The sequence below is a fragment of the Panicum hallii genome, chromosome 4 (assembly GCF_002211085.1).
Source record: "Panicum hallii strain FIL2 chromosome 4, PHallii_v3.1, whole genome shotgun sequence".
Classification (NCBI taxonomy): Eukaryota; Viridiplantae; Streptophyta; class Magnoliopsida; order Poales; family Poaceae; genus Panicum; species Panicum hallii.
This window is the reverse complement of record NC_038045.1, coordinates 41,699,891-41,722,437: the sequence shown is the minus strand read 5'-3', so window position 1 is coordinate 41,722,437 and position 22,547 is coordinate 41,699,891. Positions and strand designations below refer to the sequence as shown.

General features: G+C 47.2%; 1 pseudogene; it reads left to right on the top strand.

Moving 5' to 3' along the window:
* The first annotated feature begins 1,403 nt into the window (after window positions 1-1,403).
* On the top strand, window positions 1,404-7,944 carry LOC112888358 (annotated as a pseudogene).
* Window positions 7,945-22,547: the final 14,603 nt, after the last annotated feature.

Here is a 22,547-nt window from a genome sequence, read left to right as displayed (position 1 = left end):
AGGAATAGAGGGTGGAGGAAGAGATTCGGAGACCTTGCCAAAATTGAGGTTTTAGTAGAGGATCTGCTGGTGTGTGGTTTTTTTATTCCACCCTACGAATTTAAGATGGGGGCTTATTTAGAGAGGGTATGCTGTTTGTGTTACCTCAGAGCGTTAGGTTGGATACTTGAATTCACCTGGGTACAATTCTATCCCGCATTATTCACTTGTGTCATGTGGTGTATGCCCACATATTTTCATGACTTTTGTTTGAAAGAGGATGACAGGCATATATTTCATTAGTTCTCAGAATGTATGTGCACTGAGCATACTCCTTCGACATTTAATATTTTTTGGTCAATTTATGTCTATAATTTTATCTCACCACTGTACCAAACCTATCGAATATGTAGTAGTACTATTTTGTGGATGCCCGTAAGTCCATGCTTCATCGTCGGGCACTCGAATGCTTCCAACGGTGGTTGTACCGGAAAGAGAACCATAGAATCTGCACAGATGAAAAGTCAAATAGATCCTTTGAAAACAAAAGGTCAAATAGATAACCAATCAGTTTGCCGGTCGAGATCCTAAGAATAATGAAAGATGTGGACATGGCAGCTTCTGGTTATGTGAAAAATTAATTCACAAAAAACAAAAGACGTGTCGTCATAATTGGTGAAAAAAATAAACATGTAGAAGATGCGCTTCCAGTATTTATTAACCTACTATTCTACTCCTTGCATTTCAAATTATACTTCACTTTGTCCTAAGTCAAACTGATGACCAGGTTATACAAAAAAAACATCACATCTAGAGCATCAGATTAGATTCATTGCATCCACCATAAAGTATGTGTTGAAACAGCCAGTATTATTATGGTTTATTAGTCGATATTATGTGGGCTACAAATATCCCCGGCCCCGAAAAAATCGTGGATGTATAAAAGTTTCTATGGTAGCAAAATATACTCAGAAAGTCTATTGCCAAGAGAAGATAAGATATATATGTATAAATTTGTTCTCTTTATAACATGTATAATAAAATCCTTCTCTTTATAACATGTATAATAAAATCCTTCTTTCGAGTATATACTAATATTTCGACATACCCACCCAGCAACTTTTCAGATCTGCAACCCATTAAAACTGCAAGTAATGTCTGCGAGACTAAACTCAGTAATTAGTCAATGTCGTGCTGACAAATGATTCAGACGTTGTTGAATCCCTTGCACCCAGGTGTCTTTGATGCCAGCCCAAGAAGACCGCCAACTCCTTCCGCGTCGTGACTTGAATTTCCATGAATTTTGTTTGTTATGATGGAGATGCTCCAGCAGACTAGGTCGTATTTCTTGCAGGAATTGGGTTTCTTGGCAGACTATAAATTTACGCATTTGGTGATCTGCTAAACACAAATCGACTCCAGCCATGACCACTACCAGCATGAAGCTCATTTTGTCTGTCGTCCCCATCCTAGTTGTAGGGTTTATACCAGAATTAAGCACCGGTAATGACCACGGGCAATTCGTCTACGCTGGCTTCACCAACAGCAACCTCACCCTAGACGGCGCAGCTAGAATCACGTCGACCGGCGTAATCGAGCTGACAAATGATACAGCCCGGATCAAGGGCCATGCAGTTTACCCGTCTCCACTGCGCTTCCGCCTGTCCCCTGATGGCATGGTGCAATCCTTCTCTACCTCCTTTGTGTTTGGTATCCTCTCTTCATTTGGCGACATAAGGGGCCATGGCTTTGCCTTCTTCATTGGCCCAAGCAATGATTTCACTGAAGCTTTTCCACTCCAATTTTTGGGGCTCATCAACTCCACAAACAATGGCAGTTCGATCAACCAAATCTTTGCCATTGAGCTTGACACCATCCTAAATACCGAGTTTGGGGACATCGACAACAACCATGTTGGCATCGACATCAACAGCCTCAACTCTCTGAGATCCCACCCAGCTGGTTTCTACAATAACGGTAAGAACGGCACGTTCACAAACCTATCCCTCATTGGAAGTGGGCCAATCCAAACTTGGGTAGAGTATGATGGAAACACAACACAGATTAGTGTGACCTTAGCTCCTCTTGGCATGGAAAAACCTGTGAGGGCACTCCTCTCTTTAACCTTCAACCTCTCGACAGTTCTAAAAGAACAATCATACATTGGCTTCTCGTCTTCGACAGGCTTATCCACAGGGCATCACTGTGTGCTTGGATGGAGTTTTGGCATGAATAGTCCTGCTCCAACAATCGACTCCACCAAACTACCCAAATTACCTTATCTTGGCCCAAGACCTCCATCTAAACTCTTAGAGATCATTCTACCAATTGCATCTGCAGTTTTGGTATTAGCTATTGGCACTATAGCTGTTATACTTGTGAGGAGACATCTTAGATATAAGGAGGTACACGAAGATTGGGAGGTTGAGTATGGTCCACACCGATTTGCTTACAAAGATTTATATTTTGCCACCAAAGGATTTAGTTCCAAGAATTTGATAGGGGTAGGTGGGTTTGGAAGGGTGTACAAGGGAGTTCTTTCCACATCAAAATCAGAGGTTGCAGTAAAGAGGGTATCGTACAACTCGAAGCAGGGAATAAAACAATTTGTTGCTGAAGTGGTAAGTATGGGGCATCTTCAACACAAGAATGTTGTGAAATTATTTGGGTATTGTAGGCGAAAAGGTGAACTCCTTCTAGTGTATGAGTATATGGAGAATGGAAGTCTTGACAAGTACTTGTACGGTGAGGAGAGGAGGTCCACCTTAGATTGGGTACAAAGGTTTAAAATTATCAAAGCAATTGCGTCAGGCTTGCTCTACCTCCATGAGGAATGGGACAAAGTGGTCATCCATCGCGATGTCAAGCCAAACAATGTGCTTCTTGACAAAGAGATGAATGGACGACTCGGAGATTTCGGCCTCGCTAAATTGTATGATCATGGCACCGACCCACAAACTACACATGTTGTTGGCACAATAGGATATCTAGCCCCAGAGCTAGTACACAGAGGCAAGGCAACCACTCTAACCGATGTGTTTGCCTTTGGTATTTTCATTCTTGAGGTTACCTGTGGAAGAAAGGCAATAACTGAAGACACCCACAACCGCCAGGTCATGTTGATCGATTGGGTGATTCAGAACTGGAATAAAGATTCACTCCTTGATTCAGTGGATACCAAACTCCAAGGTAACTATGATATTGATGAGGCATTCCTGGCATTAAAGTTAGGGTTGCTGTGCTCTCATCCATTTCCAGATGCAAGACCGAAGATGCGGCAAGTTTTGCAGTATCTCGAGGGTGATGTGCCACTACCAGAGCTACTACCAGCACACTTCAGCTTTCATATGTTGGCCTTAATGAAGAATGAAGGACGTTTTGGCTCATCCATAGTGTCATTGTACCCATCACCAACGATGATGGACGTCGGTTCAATATCCTTCTCTCTTGATGGAAGATGACGAAGTAACCTTGCTGTCTTCACCGCCTGCTCTTCTCGCACACTACAATCTGGGTCAAATACTCAAATATATAATGCGATGCCCTAAGGATGTATATACAACAAATATACATGGCGATAACTTCCATGAGTCACTTCTTTTGTAATAATGTTTTGCAGTAGAGGATTGTACTGTAGATACTATTGATCGATGCTCTGTAGATGTACAAGAAAATCAGATTGCTACCCCACGACATTTTTCTTTGTGATAGCTTTGTACATGAAGAAATTAGCACATACGGAGTACTACATACCCCGTCTTCTTGTTAGTGCTACATGCATGGGAAAGGTCATGGAAAGGTAATGCAAATAATGCATATTTAGGATTCGTCAAACCAGCAAATTAGCACCTACTAGCTACGTACCTCTGTTTTATTGTACAATGTGCAAATTGCCCCTTCTCTCCATCCCCAAGGCTCAGACCTGCTCTCGTCCATTTCTTCTCAAATAACCATGAACACAAGCTCTAGACAAGAAAAAATAACAGATTCTTCTCTACCAAATCCCTCGGAAAGCTTGGCTAGAACATTCAGATATAAGCTTGTCAATGCGCGAGCTATCAGCTTTAGCTAAAGAACTGATAATTAAAAAAGGGGGAAAGATGGAGCCAGAAGGAAAGGACGAACTAGCTCTTGTGCTGATGGTTTGGGGCAGAGTCATCACAGATCTAAGAACTCTAATCGGCCTTACACCCTTGGGATTCCTTGAGGTTTCTAGCTAAGGGGGTGGCCTGGTTGACTAATCAACTTATGCAATATGCATTCAGTTTGATCAACAGGGAGTCTTTTTTGAGGAAGCCAAACCATACAAATGGACTGATTGATAAGAGAACAAGGCCCAAAAGGCTTCCTCTTTTCACATTTGAAATAGAAACATAATATCTACATGAATGAATCAACTTACCAATGTTCTGTCAAAGAAAAAATAAATTAAAACCATTACGTGGCTTATCCATTAAAATGTTTTCATACATTGGAATGAAACAGAATTATTTAGGATCACAAATTAATCACGCTCTGAAACAAGTTCTTCAGTAATCATCGTGTGTATGTCACACCACCAGAAGCATCATGGAAAACAAAAAACAACTAGTAGTTCCAGCAGTAATAGGATTTCCGAGAGGCCTTCTTCAGGACCAGTCGGCTCAAAATACCTACCAAGGCTGATAAATATGTTTTGCATTGGGGAAGGTACTGACTTCATGCACCAACTGGCAGCATAAAACTATCTAACACGGCAAATGAATTCATCTGCTGGTCCAATCATGTCACTGAACATTTTGTTGTCATTCAGACCAATGCGAGAGGAGCATTCCTTGACTTCACTCCTCCAGTCTATTATATTGTGTCTCTCCTGAGGTTCTTGCGCTCATACCATCCAAGAGATTTGCTTTACATGCGACAATAATTTCCATGGCTTTGCTATCGCTCATCTGGACTTCTCATGGATTACTCTTGTCATCCAGTTATTCCTAATTGAATAACAATCCACACAAATTGATATGTTATTTCCTGTTACCAGTCAAGAGAGAAAGGCTGAAGCTGAAACCACCACAATTTTATTAACTACGAAGAAGTGTAGAAAAATTCTGAGTCTAGGCAGTGATGGATGGACCCCTATTTCCACCTGGCAAAACAATTTTTCGAATCTGGACATAGAAAAGCAAAGACCTAATCAATGCAATCTTGCCGAGATCTCATTGATTTAACTAGGCCTCGACGACCATAGTTGATGCATCATTGGGCCATTTCAATGTTAAGTAACCAATTGAAGCTTTGGCATACAGATATTTAGGTTCATACAGAAGCTTGTTTTATCTGCAGAAGTGTTGAATGGTATAGAATGCATTTGTTTTATTCAAACGACTGATTAGCACCTTTTCAACATAAGACTAATTCATGCTTATACTAACAGACAGAACATGCTGCCAATGACAACGCAATAACATTTGTTCAATTAAGATAATAACACCGCAGAACAGCAACTACCATGAAAGCTCCACAGGCGACTGACTATTCGTGGCTAAAAGCTGTCGTCTTGCTGCAAATAAATTACAGACCACAGAACAGAATGACTACACAAACACAATAAATACCTCCCACTGTCTATACTCTTCTGGACGCACCCATTCCTGCATCTTGTCGAGTTCACAGTCGCAGGCATGCCTGGCATGGTGCGTCTATCCTTCCTTTTAAAGATACTCTTCTCCCTGGCCTTAAGCCTTATATCCTCCACCACAGCCACTGTTGAGGATCAGTTCGTCTACTCCGGCTTCTCCAGGAGTAACCTCGATCTCGACGGAGCAGCCACTATTACACCAGACGGCGTCCTTGAGCTGACAAATCACACGGTTCACATTAAAGGCCATGCATTCTATCGAACTCCATGGCGATTCCGCAAGTCCCCTGGTGAGGTGGTGCAGTCTTTCTCAGTTACCTTTGTGTTCGGCATGGTCCCCATCTACTCTGATCAATGTACCGACGGAATGACTTTCCTGATCTCTCCGACCAAGGATTTCTCAGGTGCACAGACCTCCCAATACTTAGGTCTCCTCAACAAAACAAGTGATGGTAAAAGTAACCATATATTTGCAGTGGAGCTTGATAGTAGCCAAAATACAGAGTTCAATGACATCGATGACAACCATATCGGAATCAACATCAATAGTCTCACCTCAATTAAATCAACATCAGCTGCCTTCTATGATGACAACAATGGTATGTGGAAAAACTTATCCATGGTTAGCAAAAAAGAAATGCAAGTATGGGTGGAATATGATGGAGATACCACACAGATCAATGTGACGTTGGCTCCGCTAAGATTACCTAAACCATCCAGACCACTACTGTCAGCTGCCTACAACCTATCCACAGTGCTGGAAGATCCATCCTACATCGGTTTCTCAGCATCAACTGGTCCAATCAATTCACTATATTGTGTAACCGGCTGGAGCTTGGGCATAAACCGTCCTGCTCCCTTGATTGATATTACCAAGTTGCCAAAGCTGCCTCATGTTGGCCCAAAACCTCGGTCCAAGTTGCTTGAGATTATCCTACCAATAGCCACAGCTATATTCATCATCCTTGTTGGAACAACTGTAATTCTATTGGTGCGGAGGAGAATGAAGTATGCTGAGATAAATGAAGATTGGGAAGCTGAGTTTGGTCCACACCGATTTTCATACAAGGATTTGTTCAATGCTACAGATGGATTTAACAATAAGAATCTACTTGGCCTAGGAGGATTTGGGAAGGTGTATAGAGGTCTGCTCTCTGTCACGAAATCAGAGGTTGCTGTAAAGAGAGTGTCCCACGAGTCAAAGCAGGGAATAAAGGAGTTTGTTGCTGAGATTGTCAGTATTGGACGCCTCCGACATCGGAATCTTGTCCAGCTTCTAGGTTATTGCAGAAGAAAAGGAGAACTCTTATTGGTATATGAATATATGTCAAATGGAAGTCTTGATAAGTATTTACATTGTGAAGAGGACAAACCCACTCTGAATTGGACTCAAAGGTTTCAGATCATCAAAGGTGTAGCATCTGGCCTATTCTATCTCCATGAGAGGTGGGAGAAAGTCGTAATTCATCGAGATATCAAGGCAAGCAACGTGCTCCTTGACAGTGAGATGAATGGACGCCTAGGTGACTTTGGTCTTGCAAGATTGTATGATCATGGCACTGATCTGCAAACAACACATGTGGTTGGTACAATGGGGTATCTAGCCCCAGAACTGGCCCGCACTGGTAAGGCAACGACTCTGACAGATGTCTATGCATTTGGCATTTTCATTCTTGAAGTAACCTGCGGGCAAAGGCCTATCAATAGTCATGCAGATGATAGTTCACAGATCTTAGTTGATTGGGTTGTCGAGCATTGGCACAAAGGATCACTCACATACACACTTGACAGTAGGTTACAAGGCAACTACAACTCTCATGAGGTCAGCCTGGCTTTAAATCTTGGTTTGCTGTGTGCACATCCATTTTGCAATGTAAGGCCTAGTATGCGTCAAGTCATACAATACCTCAATGGTGAGATGCCACTCCCAGAGTTGACGCCAACAAACTTAAGTTTCAGCGTGTTGGGCCTGATGCAAAATGAAGGTTTTGACCAGTATTCATCATTGCCGTCCACAGTTGGCAGTAGTTGCATGACGTCCAGCCTCTCAAGTGGAAGATGATAATAGATAGATGTCATACCCAGGGCCATATCATATTGTAGTTAGTAGGCCTGATTAACTTATGGTATGGGATCCACTGAAATTCTTATTCCTACTGTCATAATATTTAGCTCAGGGATTCTGAAATAGAAAATAATCGGTCAAGTCACTGTTTCTTCCGAGTTCATGGTTTTTTTTAAAAAAAAAATATATGCTTCAATGCATGGGTTATGCTATCAGATCTTGTAAATGGTTCTAGAGTCTGTACATGTCATTATGTCAACTGTTGTAAATAATCATAAAATGTCTGCACAAAGGATACTCTAATCTTGAAGACAGCAGTTGACACTTTGACTTTACGATGCTCCAGCCAAGGAATAGTTGGCATGTACCACCAAATGGTGTGCTCAGTAGTCACTAGTCAAGTTCGAATCATGTAGTTTTCTATATCTATATCTATATCTATTAGAAAGGATAAGCAGTTAAATTCTTGATGGACTGATTGTATTGGAGCAGCTAGATAGGATCTATAAGAATTCAAAACACAGAAATGATTTAAAGGAAGCACTTGAATGCACCACAGAAAACAAGCTGGAAATCAAAGACCCAAAGGAGAAAACATGAGGTTTAATAGGCTTATAGCTCATCCCATAGAAGTGGCCAAAGTGAAATGCATTTCGGCCGGCCGATCTATATATTTTCTGCCTGGCGACAGGACGGTTTTCTCCCAGTCAACCCAGAGTAAAGAACTCGCTGCTCAGGCAATTCGTTGAGCACGTGCTACGCGTCGGGACAACAACTTGACCGAAATCCACTACGAGAAAATAGCTTAATTTCGTCGGATAGAAACCGTCGAAAATAGGTAAAAAACCGTCAAAAATACATATATTCGTCGGTCGGCCGACGAAAATAGCCTGACGGAATAAAATCGACGAAAATAAATGCATTTTTTTCAGTTGCCGACGAAAATAAATGTCTTTTCGTCAGCCAAGTCAGCCGACGAAAATACACACTATATTTTCGTCAGCCAGCACAGCCGACGAAAAAGATACAGTTTGTTTTGTCGGCCCTGAGGACCGATGAAAATATGGTAGTTAGTTTCATCAGCTTCCCTAGCCGACGAAAATACTGCATACGCTCCAATTTTTTCGTCGGCCCCCTGGCCGACGAAAATACTGGGAGCCTACTAAAACAGCTGCTGCATACTAGTTTTCCAGAATTACAAATAGCAGTTAATTAATAGAATTACAAATAGCAGTTAATTAACATAAAAATAGTCATTCATAAGCACGCAATCATACATCATTCATAAAAATAGCACAGCATTCATACATCATCACGCAATCATGAAATACATCCCATAAGTGCAATCATAAAATCCATAGTCTAAATGATATATATATGTCAACCAAACCCAAAAGCACAGATCAATGAGGGGTAATGTTATGTCCGTTGCCACCGTCACATCCAGAAATGTTACACGCTGTCGATGGTGGCGTGGACGGACTGCCAGAAACTCCTCGAGGATGGCTACTCGTCGAACCCTAATTATGGACAAAGTTAAATATATATATTACATATATATAAGAAAATTTAAGCACTGCTAGTTATACGAAAGAATTACCACTTGTGGAGATGGTAGATGCATGTATGGTACAAAAGTCGGCGGTGGTGGAGGAGGCGAAGGAAGAGGTGGGAAATTAAATTTTGATCTAAGGGTAGCCGCTAACATTTCCTAAAAACCGATAATAGATCAAGTATCTTATAGCAACGAGAAGTGCACAACGACTTGAAAAATATCAAACTTGCATAGTACCTGACGCTGTCATTGTTGTGCGAAAAAAACCTTGCATGTACTCATGTTGTTGCGTTGCTGGGGCAGAACCGCTTGAATTATTCCGGCTCAAGTGTGCAGACCATCGCTATACAGGTGATATGATCTCAACGCACTTCAAACGGAACAACCCAATGGTCTGTCGGGTAACATCCCGATGAAACCACCGGATTTCGGATCGAACAAGCGTACCTCACACGAAGGCGAGTCCAGAGATACAATCACCGTCACATTTTTACAACATAGGCACAAGTAGTTATTACAAATCAGGTTATGATAGAGTACTGCAAATCTAACTAAAACAAATTTATACGGGTATTGTTCGAAAACTTCAAGTTTTAACGGACATTATTCAGAGATGGCAGCGGAAAGGAAACAACATCACGACTACACGTTGCAAAAGCAAGCACCATACTTAGCCCAAAGCATGGCGTCATTCCGAAGGGTCATTGTTCTGGCAGAACCGCGTGAATTATTCCGGCTCAAGTGCACTAGTCATCGCTATACAGCCGATACTAACTCAACGCACTTCAAACGTGTGACATCCCGGAAAAACTTACCAAAGAAATCATACGCTAAAAATATCATTTTCAGAAACCTTTTGTCGAAGCCCTAATTCCCCGGAACCCCGAACCGACACCCGAATCCGACCGCTGTCACCTCCCTCCTTTTTCTCCTCGCGCAGCGTGCGACCGTCGCGCGCGCTTGGCCGACCAGCCGCGGACGCCGCCGCGAAAATCGCCGGCGCGCGTCACTTTTTTCTTTTCCCTTTTTCTTTCTTCTTTTCCTTCCACCATTTCTTCCTTTCCTTTTCTTTTTCCCCATTTTCTTTTCTTTCTCCTTCTCTTTTCTTTTCCCTCCCCCTTTTCTTTTTCCTTTTCTTTCCCTCCCTTTTCTTTTCCTTCCTTTTCCCTAATCCTCCCTTCTCCTCCCTTCTCCTCTTTCCTTCCTCTGCTCCCGAGCGCCGGTCCTGCCCACGCCGCACATGAGTCCTGCCCCAGCCTCCCTCCGTGACGCGCATGCGCAACGCATGCCCGTGCGCCACGCCGCGCCGCCCGCCACTCGCACCCCTGCCCTGGCCCGCGCCTCGCCGCGCCGTGCGCGCACGCGCGCGCCCTCCCTTGCGAGTGGCCGCGCCGCCCGTCGCCAGCCGCACTACCGCCGCGCGCGCTGCCGCTTCCCCTGCCCCTGTGCCTCGCACTGCACCCACGTGCACCACACGTCGCTCCACGACGGCTGCAAGCGGCCGAACGCCATTAATGGTGCCCGCCGAGCTCGGCGACCGGCCACCACACAGCCCCTTCCTCCCCACCGCCTCGTTCCGCCTATAAATAGGCCCTCACCCCGCTCACCCTCCCCCACGGTCTCCACCGCCACCGCCCGCCGCCTTCCTAGCCCCCAACGCCGCCACGCCGAGCCGCCTAGCGCCGCCGCCGCCTGCTCCCGTGGGCACGCCCCCTCGCTCCATCCCGGTCCAAGGTGAGGCCGGGGATGGAACCCCCTTGCTCCCTTCTCCCTTTTGCCCCTACCCCCGGCTGCCGCCGCGCCCTAGGCCGCTGGAATCGGCCGGCGCAGGAGCTTCTCCCTCCCCTCCTCTGTTTCCCGTGGGGAGAAGAGGAAGAAGGGGCATTTTGCCCAAAAACCCCCCTCCCTTCCCTCTATTTCCTATAAGCCCCCCTTATGCGTCACCTTGCATAAAAGCCCCTCCACCTTTGTTTATTCAAGGAACTAACCCCCACCATGTGAACTTAATATCAAATAAACCCCTACCTCTTCCTAACGTGCCCCAAACATTTCTAGAAATTACAACCAAGTCCTTTCCACACCATATCTACTTACAAATAGGCCCTCGGACCCTTGTTTAGACCCTAGCACCCCGTTAACTTATCATTTTATGTACCAAACGATCTCCGATCGACCCGAAACTTTACCACGCCCTTTCTAGTATAGTTCTAACCATGCCATTAAGAAACCACCCAAGAATATTACCCCTATCTCCATAACTAAATTATTTTTGATTCAAGCTCAACGATAAAGCTTTTAGTTCTTTCGCTTGATTGTGTGCCTGTTTGCTTGCGTCGTAGGACACGGAGTGAACGAGGAAGGTCCCGACTGTGATCAAGCGAACGAGGACCAATTCTGCGACCCTGAACCCGAGGGACAGTGCTTCGATCAGGACCTCCCGCAAGGATTTGATGATGGCAAGTTCAATTCCGCCCTTTGATGCCTGTTTCTGTCCTAATCTTTATCAACACAATCCATTGGCCTGTTTTATAAAATTGCATGTGTTTTGTTTGCTAAAAACATGGTAGGATAGCCACCCCTTGATTTGTGATAACCATTCCTTGACCATCTGATTTTATAAAGAAAATGTGTGCGTGTGTGGGAGGGATAAAATTTGAATTTTTAAAGATGGGTTTAGACGGGATGGATGGCATTCTGTGTGATTTGCCGACTGGAGTGCTCGTGCCTGTGTGGCAGGGCGAGGAAGGGAGATATCCATCTCATCACCCCTAAGGACCGAGTTGATGTGTCATCTCACCTAGCTTCCTGTCGTGCAAACCACTTGACCGTTGTATGAGCAACGGCTTAGCATAAACCCCACTAGTTAGTCTGGTAGCCATTAGGAGAGCTGAGAGCAACGGGTGATCAAGGAGAAGGGATAAGCCCTGTGTGACTTATGTCCCGGTTAAACCTCGGAGACAGGTCGAATGACCCCTTGATGGATCCCGTGGTGGCTAGTCAGGTCTAGCTAAGGTGGGTAATGGCTTTGTTGGGATCTGCACCGACACTAAGGTGATCGTGCTGTGGTACCCCACCTGCGGGTAAAGTTGCACACCTCTGCAGAGTTAAAATCTATTCGAATAGCCGTGCCCACGGTATTGGGCAAGTTACGGTGTGGTCACATAACTAGTGTTTCTCTCTGGGAATGGTTGGACTAGTGTGGGTTGCTTGGAAAGTGTCCGGCAGTTGTGCCGTGCGCTACGGCGGACGGGGAGTCCGGTAGCAGCTTAAAACTTGGATCCTGTGTGGATCAACACCATGTGCTCCTTGGTACTTAAAAACTTGTTTTGAAAAAAAAATGTTTTTTTAAACGAACCTTTGCCTATGACTGAGTTTTCCGCAAATGAACCCTAATCTTATCCTTGGACTGTCCTGTGCATTAATTTCTGTTGTACCCCCCCCCCCCCCGTGGGTGTGATTGGACTTGCTGAGTACGTTTGTACTCACCCCACTCTTACTTTTTACAGCAGATGACCCAGACTACCTGCCCGAAGACGTCGAGTAGGGTTTCGTCCTGCACCCAGTCTTGCCTGTGGTTAGGGCCACCGCTGGAGTTCCGCATGACGCAAGACTCTGATGACCCTCTTTTCGTAGCTAGTGTAGTAGTGTGGGTTTTAGTTGTAATCCTCGCGATAGTGGCGCTTCACTGCCCATTGCCGCGTAGAGTTGTACGGTGATGTACCATCTGATGTAATAAAAGTGTTATCAGCCTCCTGGGACTGATAAAGCATCACTTTTAAGTCTTCCCTGATGGGAAGACGCTTCAGGTGGTATCAGAGCCGTAGGCTGGCCGTAGGACGAGACCCTAGAAACAAGACCTTTTTTTTAGGCCCCAGGACTGGTTCTGACTTAGCTCTTTTCCTGCGCAAACACTCACCACTGGTTCTTATCCTGTTCCAGATGGCTGACAATGGATGGGTTGACGAAATCTACCACGCAGAGCCCGGCCTTCCTAAGTTATTAATACTCAGCCTGGAACGCATCGGAGTTATGGAACCACCAGAGTATGTCTACCGAGAATACACCTCCAAGGGCACCCTTCGGTGCGACATGATGGTCTTTGTGGGAAAAAGCACCCGCTACCCTGATGTGGACCCCTGGTTCATCTCCACCTCTGGCTTTCGCTTCCCTGACACCTACCGAAAGGTCGCCTGTAAAGCCCTGCGACGACTGCGTGTGATCTACAAGCACCACCTTCAGCGGACTCCTATGGGATTTTTCCCACCCACTGAAGGAAGAGGACGCACTTGGATTGCCCGGATGAGAGGACTCGGAAGAGAAGAAGAAGACCTAGAAGATACGGTCTCCCACCTATCCATCTACCTTACCGGCTTGGATGAACTCTACCGCGAACAGGCGGCACAACTGAAGCAACAAATCCATAGGGCAGAAAGAGCAACCCAAGAACTGGAAGAACAACGGATAAGGGCTGCACAAGCTGAGTATTCCTTAGCCGTCCTCCAAGCCCAGATGCAGGAATACGAAAACCGCAGAGAAATAAGTGGATGGATAGAGGAAGAAGAGGAACCCGAGGAAACCCATTGGGATAAAGGTACACAGACCGAGGATGAGGTGATGGATCGGTGCGTCCCATTAAAGAAGCGCCCTATCAGAATCGGGGAAGAATCCCCATGATAGGAGTAGCACTCCAAGCTAGGACCCTACCCTAATAACCACGTATCCATGGAAACTGTACCCCTCTGTGTTGCAATAATAAATGTTACCTACCCCCTTTTTTTTACCTGTGCAAGATTGTTTAACCTGTCCTTATTTCAGATGGCTGAGGAATGATGGACCCAGGGCAATTGCCATGCTGCACCTGGCTTTCCCAGCCTTTTGATCAACGCCCTGGAAAGCCTTAGCGTTACGGAACGCCCAAGGTACTACAGCAGAGAGTACGAACACCATGGTACCCTCCGCTGCAGGGTGATCCTGGTCATCGCTAGGAGCAACCGCTACCCCGACATCCAGCCATGGCGAGTGACTGCCACAGGGTTTAGGCACCAAGACACCTACCCCTTGTCCGTCAGAAAAGCACTCCGTTATTTATGCTAGATTTTTGAAAGACACCTCGCCCCCACACCAGTGAGGTTCTTCCCGCCGGCCATCAGAACCCCAGTTTGGGAAGCACGCATGAGAAGTCTGGAACGACGTCGCCATGAAGAAGGCCCTCTGTACCAAGTGGCTACTTATCTAGCCGCCTTGGACCAACTCTTTGATGAGCAAGCCAACCTTCTGAGAGAGCAGACCCATCGAGCTGAGCAAGCAGAGCTCGCAGTAAGACTGCAGCAGATCCGAGCCGCCCAAGCCGAGGCAAGGGCCGCAGCCGCGGTCAGCAGCGAAGCAGTCGCCCAAGAGAGCCTCAGGCAGGCCCGAGACCAGCGTATGCAAGAATGGACCCGAAGTGGAACACCAGTCCCGGCAATTGGAGAAGACCATGTTTTACTCGGGACACCCGTCATAGGATGGGGACCACTCTTTGGAAACACACAAGCCCCACCCGAGAACCCTAGAAGTTCTGCTGCCACCGTTGAAAGGGATGCTGCAGCGCAACCCTTGACAGATGGGAACCCAGAGGACGGCGAGCAAGGATTACTCACACTCCCCGCCCCGGAAGAAGGCATGCCTCGCGAGTAAAATAATCGGCGCCGCCCTAGTGATGTACCCCCCAGCCTCTTTTGCTTAAGTCGTGCCCTGAGGCATGACCCCGGACGAGTAGTACGAGATCTGGTTTTACCTCCAAGTTGTACCCCCTTGCAGTAATGAAGTTGTTTGTGCTTGTTGTGTGATGTTGTGTGCTGGTTTGTTGTGTGCTGTTTGTTTGTGTGGCTACAGGCAGGAGGTAAATTCTGCCTTATATAAGAATTAAACAACTTAAACATCACATAATCGTAGCCCCAATCTACCCAATCAATAGGTGACTCCCCGGAACGTCACGAGGGCCTCCCGTAGCCGGAACCCCGAAGCCGCTGGTACCGGAGCACAGCCTGTTGGACAAGATCTTCCTCAGGGAGAGCAGGAAGTAAGCCAGAACCGAGGAGAAAATCAAGGAGGAGAGCAACTACCACCACCCTCACCCCTCGGAGACCTGGCGCAGATAATCCACAACCAGACCCTGATACTGGAAACACTGGCCAATGCCCTCGTTAACCGGCAACCACGAGGGCAGAACATGAATGACAAGCTGACAGCCTTCCTAAGGACCAAGCCGCCCACCTTTGCCGGATCCTGCAACCCCTTGGATGCAGATGACTGGTTACGAGTAATTCAGAGGAAACTCGAACCGTTTGAATGTCAGGATCGAGACAAAGTCCTTCTAGCAGCCCACCAACTCACCGGAACCGCATTAGCTTGGTGGGAGAATTATTGTGCCGCAGCCGAGGATGCCTCTACCATCACTTGGAAGGAATTCGTGAGGGAGTTCCGCCGTTATCACATCCCTTCGGCCACCATGAAGCGCAAGGCGGATGAGTTCCATGCACTGCAACAAGGAAGCATGACGGTGGAAGAGTACACCCACCGGTTCATGGAGTTAGCCCGATATGCACCGGAGGAAGTGAACGACGATGACAAGAAACAAGACATGTTCAAGAAGGGACTAAACCCAGAACTCCGGACCTTGCTTACCCCTCAGATCTATCCTGACTTCAATACCCTGATGAACAAGGCTATCCTTACGGAAAGGGCCAAAACCGAAGAGAGGAAGGATAACAAACGCAAATTCCTGGAAAGTAAGGCCCGCCAACAGGACCGATTCCAAAAGCCGAGGAATTTCAGTTACACTGCGCCAAGATCTCAGGCCCCAATGCAGTATAGGACTCAGTCTCAAGTGACAGGACCACGAGCCCCTGACACACAGCCTAAGAGCCAGAGTACCATGAGGGCCCCGCAGAGGAATACAAGCCTGGTCGCCTCCGACAACAACAATGTTAAGGCCTGTTTTAACTGCCGTGAGACAGGGCATTTCATCGCAAATTGCCCTTATGCCAAGAATAAGCCGGCTACATCAGCCTTCTCCAACACGGTGAATGGACCCAGACCAGCCCTGACCGGTGCCAACCGAGTGCCCATCTACAACTACGACAATAGTCAACAGATGAAGCAGCCCCAGCAATCATTTGGACGAGCCCGCGTCAATCACATCGACGCGCAGGAGGCTCAAGAAGCTCAGGGCGTAGTGCTCGGTGAGTACCTAGTCAACTCAGCTCTGGCAACAGTACTATTTGATTCTGGAGCATCGCACTCATTCATATCCTCAAGTTTTGTGGAAAAACACAAAATACCTACAGTACTACTAAAAACACCCCTATTAACCCGGATGCCTAGAGGCGACATCAATTGTCAATTAGGTTGTCCACGGGTAAGGATCAATTTAAGTGGGGTAGAATTTCTAGCAGACTTGGTAGTACTTAAGTCTGGGGGAATACACGTGATCCTTGGAATGGACTGGTTAAGCCGACACAATGGTCTCATAGGCTGTACTGACAAAGTGGTACACCTAACAAACCCCGAAGGAGTACAAGTGATCTGCCATACCTGGGAAAGTGAGTTTAACCCGATGGTGTTTAGCATGGAAGCCAAGCCCTTAGAAGGAGTCCCGATAGTAAACGAATACCCAGACGTCTTCCCTGAAGAACTTCCTGGTATGCCACCAGACAGGGATATAGAGTTCGTCATTGACCTTATCCCTGGGACCTCCCCTATAGCCAAGAGACCCTATAGGATGGTGGCCTCCGAGTTGACGGAGTTAAAGAAGCAACTAGAAGAACTGCAACGAATTGGTTTCATCAGACCAAGCTCGTCGCCATGGGGAGCCCCAGTTTTGTTTGTCAAGAAGAAAGATGGGAGTATGAGATTGTGTGTAGATTACCGGGCCCTGAATGAGGTTACCATTAAGAATAAGTACCCCCTCCCCAGGATTGATGACCTTTTTGATCAGCTAAAAGGAGCCAAGTACTTTTCCAAGATCGACCTAAGGTCAGGATATTTTCAGCTCAAGATTAGAGCAAGTGACATCCCTAAGACAGCTTTTGTCACCCGTTACGGGCAGTTTGAGTTCACCGTAATGTCCTTCGGACTAACCAATGCCCCTGCCTATTTTATGAACCTCATGAATAAGGTATTCATGGACGAGCTAAATAATTTTGTCGTAGTCTTTATCGACGACATACTTGTCTACTCCAAGAGTATTCAGGAACATGAGCAACACCTGCGAGTAGTATTGGAAAAGCTGAGAATACATAGGCTATATGCCAAGTTTAGCAAGTGTGAATTCTGGCTGGAGAGAGTAGCTTTCCTTGGTCACATTCTGACCGCGGAAGGCGTAGCAGTGGACCCAGAGAAGGTCGAAGCAGTCTCCAACTGGCAGCGACCGACTAATGTTAGTGAAATCAGGAGTTTTCTTGGATTAGCTGGGTACTATCGGAGATTTATCGAGGGATTCTTCAAGATAGCCCGACCCATGACGGAACTTCTTAAGAAGGAGAAGAAGTTCGCCTGGACAGAATCTTGTGAAAGGAGTTTTCAAGAGTTGAAGCAAAGGTTGACAACCGCCCCAGTGCTGACCCTGCCGGACATTCATCGGGATTTTGTCATTTATTGTGACGCTTCCCGACAAGGATTAGGGTGTGTGCTGATGCAAGACGAGAAAGTCATTGCATATGCTTCCCGCCAACTTAGGACTCACGAGCAGAACTATCCGACCCATGATTTGGAATTTGCGGCCGTGGTGCATGCCCTTAAGATTTGGAGACACTACTTGATTGGAAATAAGTGTGAGATTTACACCGACCATAAAAGTCTGAAGTATATCTTCACCCAGCCGGATTTGAACTTAAGGCAGAGAAGATGGTTGGAGTTGGTTATGGACTACAATTTGGAAATCCATTATCACCCCGAAAAAGCGAACGTGGTAGCCGATGCCTTAAGCCGGAAATCCTATGGACCCAAAGATGACCATCTGTGCGAGGAAATGGCACGATTAAATGTGCACATTGTTCCTCGAGGTTCCAGTCATGTGCTGAACATCCAATCAACACTAGAGGATGGAATTAGAGAGGCTCAACACTTGGATCAGGAATTAATGAAGATCTGCAAACAAACTGGAGAAAACAAAGCGCCGGGTTTCAGAGTGGACGATAAGGGAACGTTGTGGTACGAGAATAGGATTTGTGTACCCCAGAATGGAGACTTCCGGCGGATAATCATGGACGAAGCCCATAACTCGGCCTACTCCATCCACCTAGGATCCACCAAGATGTATATGGACATAAGGCAAAAATATTGGTGGAATGGAATGAAGGCAGATATTGCACGATTTGTGGCCCATTGTGATACTTGTCAAAGGATCAAGGCCGAACATCAAAAGCCAGCAGGATTATTGCAACCCCTACCCATTCCGGTTTGGAAATGGGATGAGATAGGAATGGACTTTGTAGTGGGCCTACCTAGAACACAGAAGGGGCATGATTCTATATGGGTAATAGTGGACCGACTCACTAAATCGGCCCATTTCATACCCGTACGAACTAATTACGGTGGAGAAAGGCTGGCAAAGCTTTATGTGGAAAACATAGTCAAATTACATGGAGTGCCTAGCAGAATTGTCTCAGATAGAGGAACCCAATTCACCTCTAGGTTTTGGAAAAGCCTGCATCAAGCCATGGGCACCAAGTTAGATTTCAGCTCCGCATATCACCCACAGACGGATGGTCAAACCGAAAGGGTAAATCAGGTTATGGAAGATATGCTGAGAGCATGCGTCCTGACCTACGGAAAGGATTGGGAGCAGAGTCTGCCTTATGCAGAATTCTCGTACAACAATAGTTACCAAGTCAGCTTGGGTATGTCACCATTTGAAGCCCTCTATGGAAGGAAGTGCAAAACTCCCCTAATGTGGTCAGAAGTTGGAGAACGTGCCCTAGTAGGACCCGCGCTTATAAAAGAAGCAGAAGAAAAAATAGCGGAGATCCGCGAGAAGTTGAAAGCGGCTCAATCCCAACAAAAGAGCTACGCAGACAAGAAAAGGCGAGAAATAAGTTTCAACCCAGGAGATTTTGTTTATCTCAAGGTCTCACCTATTCGAGGGACCTGAAGGTTTCAAGTACAAGGAAAGCTAGCCCCTCGGTACATTGGACCGTACCAAGTTCTGAAGAAAGTCGGAGCCGTAGCATATCGATTGGAGCTACCAAGAGAAATGGCGGATATACACCCAGTGTTTCATGTCTCGCAACTCAGAAGGTGTTTGAGAGTACCCGAGGTAGAACACGTGCCAACAGAGGCAATAGACATGCAACCGGATCTGCGATACCAGGAGATACCGGTCAAGATTTTGGACACAGTCACTAGGAGGACAAGGAATTCCGAAGTACGAATCTGTAGAGTTCAGTGGAGCAGACATGGAGTAGAAGAAGCGACATGGGAACGCGAAGATGCCCTAAAGAAGGAGTTTCCCCATCTGTTTAGGAGCCAGCCGAATCTCGAGGACGAGATTCAGTTTAAGTGGGGTAGGTTTGTGACATCCCGGAAAAACTTACCAAAGAAATCATACGCTAAAAATATCTTTTTCAGAAACCTTTTGTCGAAGCCCTAATTCCCCGGAACCCCGAACCGACACCCGAATCCGACCGCTGTCACCTCCCTCCTTTTTCTCCTCGCGCAGCGTGCGACCGTCGCGCGCGCGTGGCCGACCAGCCGCGGTCGCCGCCGCGAAAATCGCCGGCGCGCGTCACTTTTTTCTTTTCCCTTTTTCTTTCTTCTTTTCCTTCCACCATTTCTTCCTTTCCTTTTCTTTTTCCCCATTTTCTTTTCTTTCTCCTTCTCATTTCTTTTCCCTCCCCCCTTTTATTTTTCCTTTTCTTCCCTCCCTTTTCTTTTCCTTCCTTTTCCCTCCTCCTCCCTTCTCCTCCCTTCTCCTCTTTCCTTCCTTTGCTCCCGAGCGCCGGTCCTGCCCACGCCGCGCACGAGTCCTGCCCCGGCCTCCCTCCGTGACGCGCACGCGCAACGCGTGGCCGTGCGCCACACCGCGCCGCCCGCTGCTCGCACCCCCGCCCTGGCCCGCGCCTCGCCGCGCCGTGCGCGCACGCGCGTGCCCTCCCCTGCGCGTGGCCGCGCCGACCGTCGCCAGCCGCACTACCGCCGCGCACGCTGCCGCTTCCCCTGCCCCTGTGCCTCGCACTGCACCCACGTGCACCACACGTCGCTCCACGGTGGCTGCAAACGGCCGAACGCCATTAATGGCGCCCGCCGAGCTCGGCGACCGGCCACCGCACAGCCCCCTCCTCCCCACCGGCTCGTTCCGCCTATAAATAGGCCCTCGCCCCGCTCACCCTCCCCCACAGTCTCCACCGCCACCGGCCGCCGCCTTCCTAGCCCCCAACGCTGCCACGCTGAGCCGCCTAGCGCCGCCGCCGCCTGCTCCCGTGGGCACGCCCCCTCGCTCCATCCCAGTCCAAGGTGAGGCCAGGGATGGAACCCCCTTGCTCCCTTCTCCCTTTTGCCCCTACCCCCGGCTGCCGCCGCGCCCTGGGCCGTCGGAATCGGCCGGCGCAGGAGCTTCTCCCCCCCTCCTCTGTTTCCCGTGGGGAGAAGAGGAAGAAGGGGCATTTTGCCCAAAAACCCCCCTCCCTTCCCTATATTTCCTATAAGCCCCCCCTTATGCGTCACCTTGCATAAAAGCCCCTTCACCTTTGTTTATTCAAGGAACTAACCCCCACCATGTGAACTTAATATCAAATAAACCCCTACCTCTTCCTAACGTGCCCCAAACATTTCTAGAAATTACGACCAAGTCCTCTCCACACCATATCTACTTACAAATAGGCCCTCGGACCCTTGTTTAGACCCTAGCACCCCGTTAACTTATCATTTTATGTACCAAACGATCTCCGATCGACCCGAAACTTTACCACGCCCTTTCTAGTATAGTTCTAACCATGCCATTAAGAAACCACCCGAGAATATTACCCCTATCTCCATAACTAAATTATTTTCGATTCAAGCTCAACGATAAAAGCTTTTAGTTCTTTCGCTTGATTGTGTGCCTGTTTGCTTGCGTCGTAGGACACGGAGTGAACGAGGAAGGTCCCGACTATGATCAAGCGAACGAGGACCAGTTCTGCGACCCCGAACCCGAGGGACAGTGCTTCGATCAGGACCTCCCGCAAGGATTTAATGATGGCAAGTTCAATTCCGCCCTTTGATGCCTGTTTCTGTCCTAATCTTTATCAACACAATCCATTGGCCTGTTTTATAAAATTGCATGTGTTTTGTTTGCTGAAAACATGGTAGGATAGCCACCCCTTGATTTGTGATAACCATTCCTTGACCATCTGATTTTATAAAGAAAATGTGTGCGTGTGTGGGAGGGATAAAATTTGAATTTTTAAAGATGGGTTTAGACGGGATGGATGGCATTCTGTGTGATTTGCCGACTGGAGTGCTCGTGCCTGTGTGGCAGGGCGAGGAAGGGAGATATCCATCTCGTCACCCCTAAGGACCGAGTTGATGTGTCATCTCACCTAGCTTCCTGTCGTGCAAACCACTTGACCGTTGTATGGGCAACGGCTTAGCATAAACCCCACTAGTTAGTCTGGTAGCCATCAGGAGAGCCGAGAGCAATGGGTGATCAAGGAGAAGGAATAAGCCCTGTGTGACTTATGCCCCGGTTAAACCTCAGAGCCAGGTCGAATGACCCCTTGATGTGTCTCGTGGTGGCTAGTCAGGTCTAGCTAAGGTAGTTAATGGCTTTGTTGGGATCTGCACCGACACTAAGGTGATCGTGCTGTGGTACCCCACCTGTGGGTAAAGTTGCACACCTCTGCAGAGTTAAAATCTATTCGAATAGCCGTGCCCACGGTATTGGGCAAGTTACGGTGTGGTCACATAACTAGTGTTTCTCTTTGGGAATGGTTGGACTAGTGTGGGTTGCTTGGAAAGTGTCCGGCAGTTGTGCCGTGCGCTACGGTGGACAGGGAGTCCGGTAGCAGCTTAAAACTTGGATTCTGTGTGGATCAACACCATGTGCCCCTTGGTACTTAAAAACTTGTTTTGAAAAAAATGTTTTTTTCTAAATGAACCTTCGCCTATGACTGAGTTTTCCGCAAATAAACCCTAACCTTATCCTTGGACTGTCCTGTGCATTAATTTCTGTTATAACCCCCCCCCCCCCCCCCGTGGGTGTGATTGGACTTGCTGAGTACGTTTGTACTCACCCCACTCTTACTTTTTATAGCAGATGACCCAGACTACCTGCCCGAAGACGTCGAGTAGGGTTTCATCCTGCACCCAGTCTT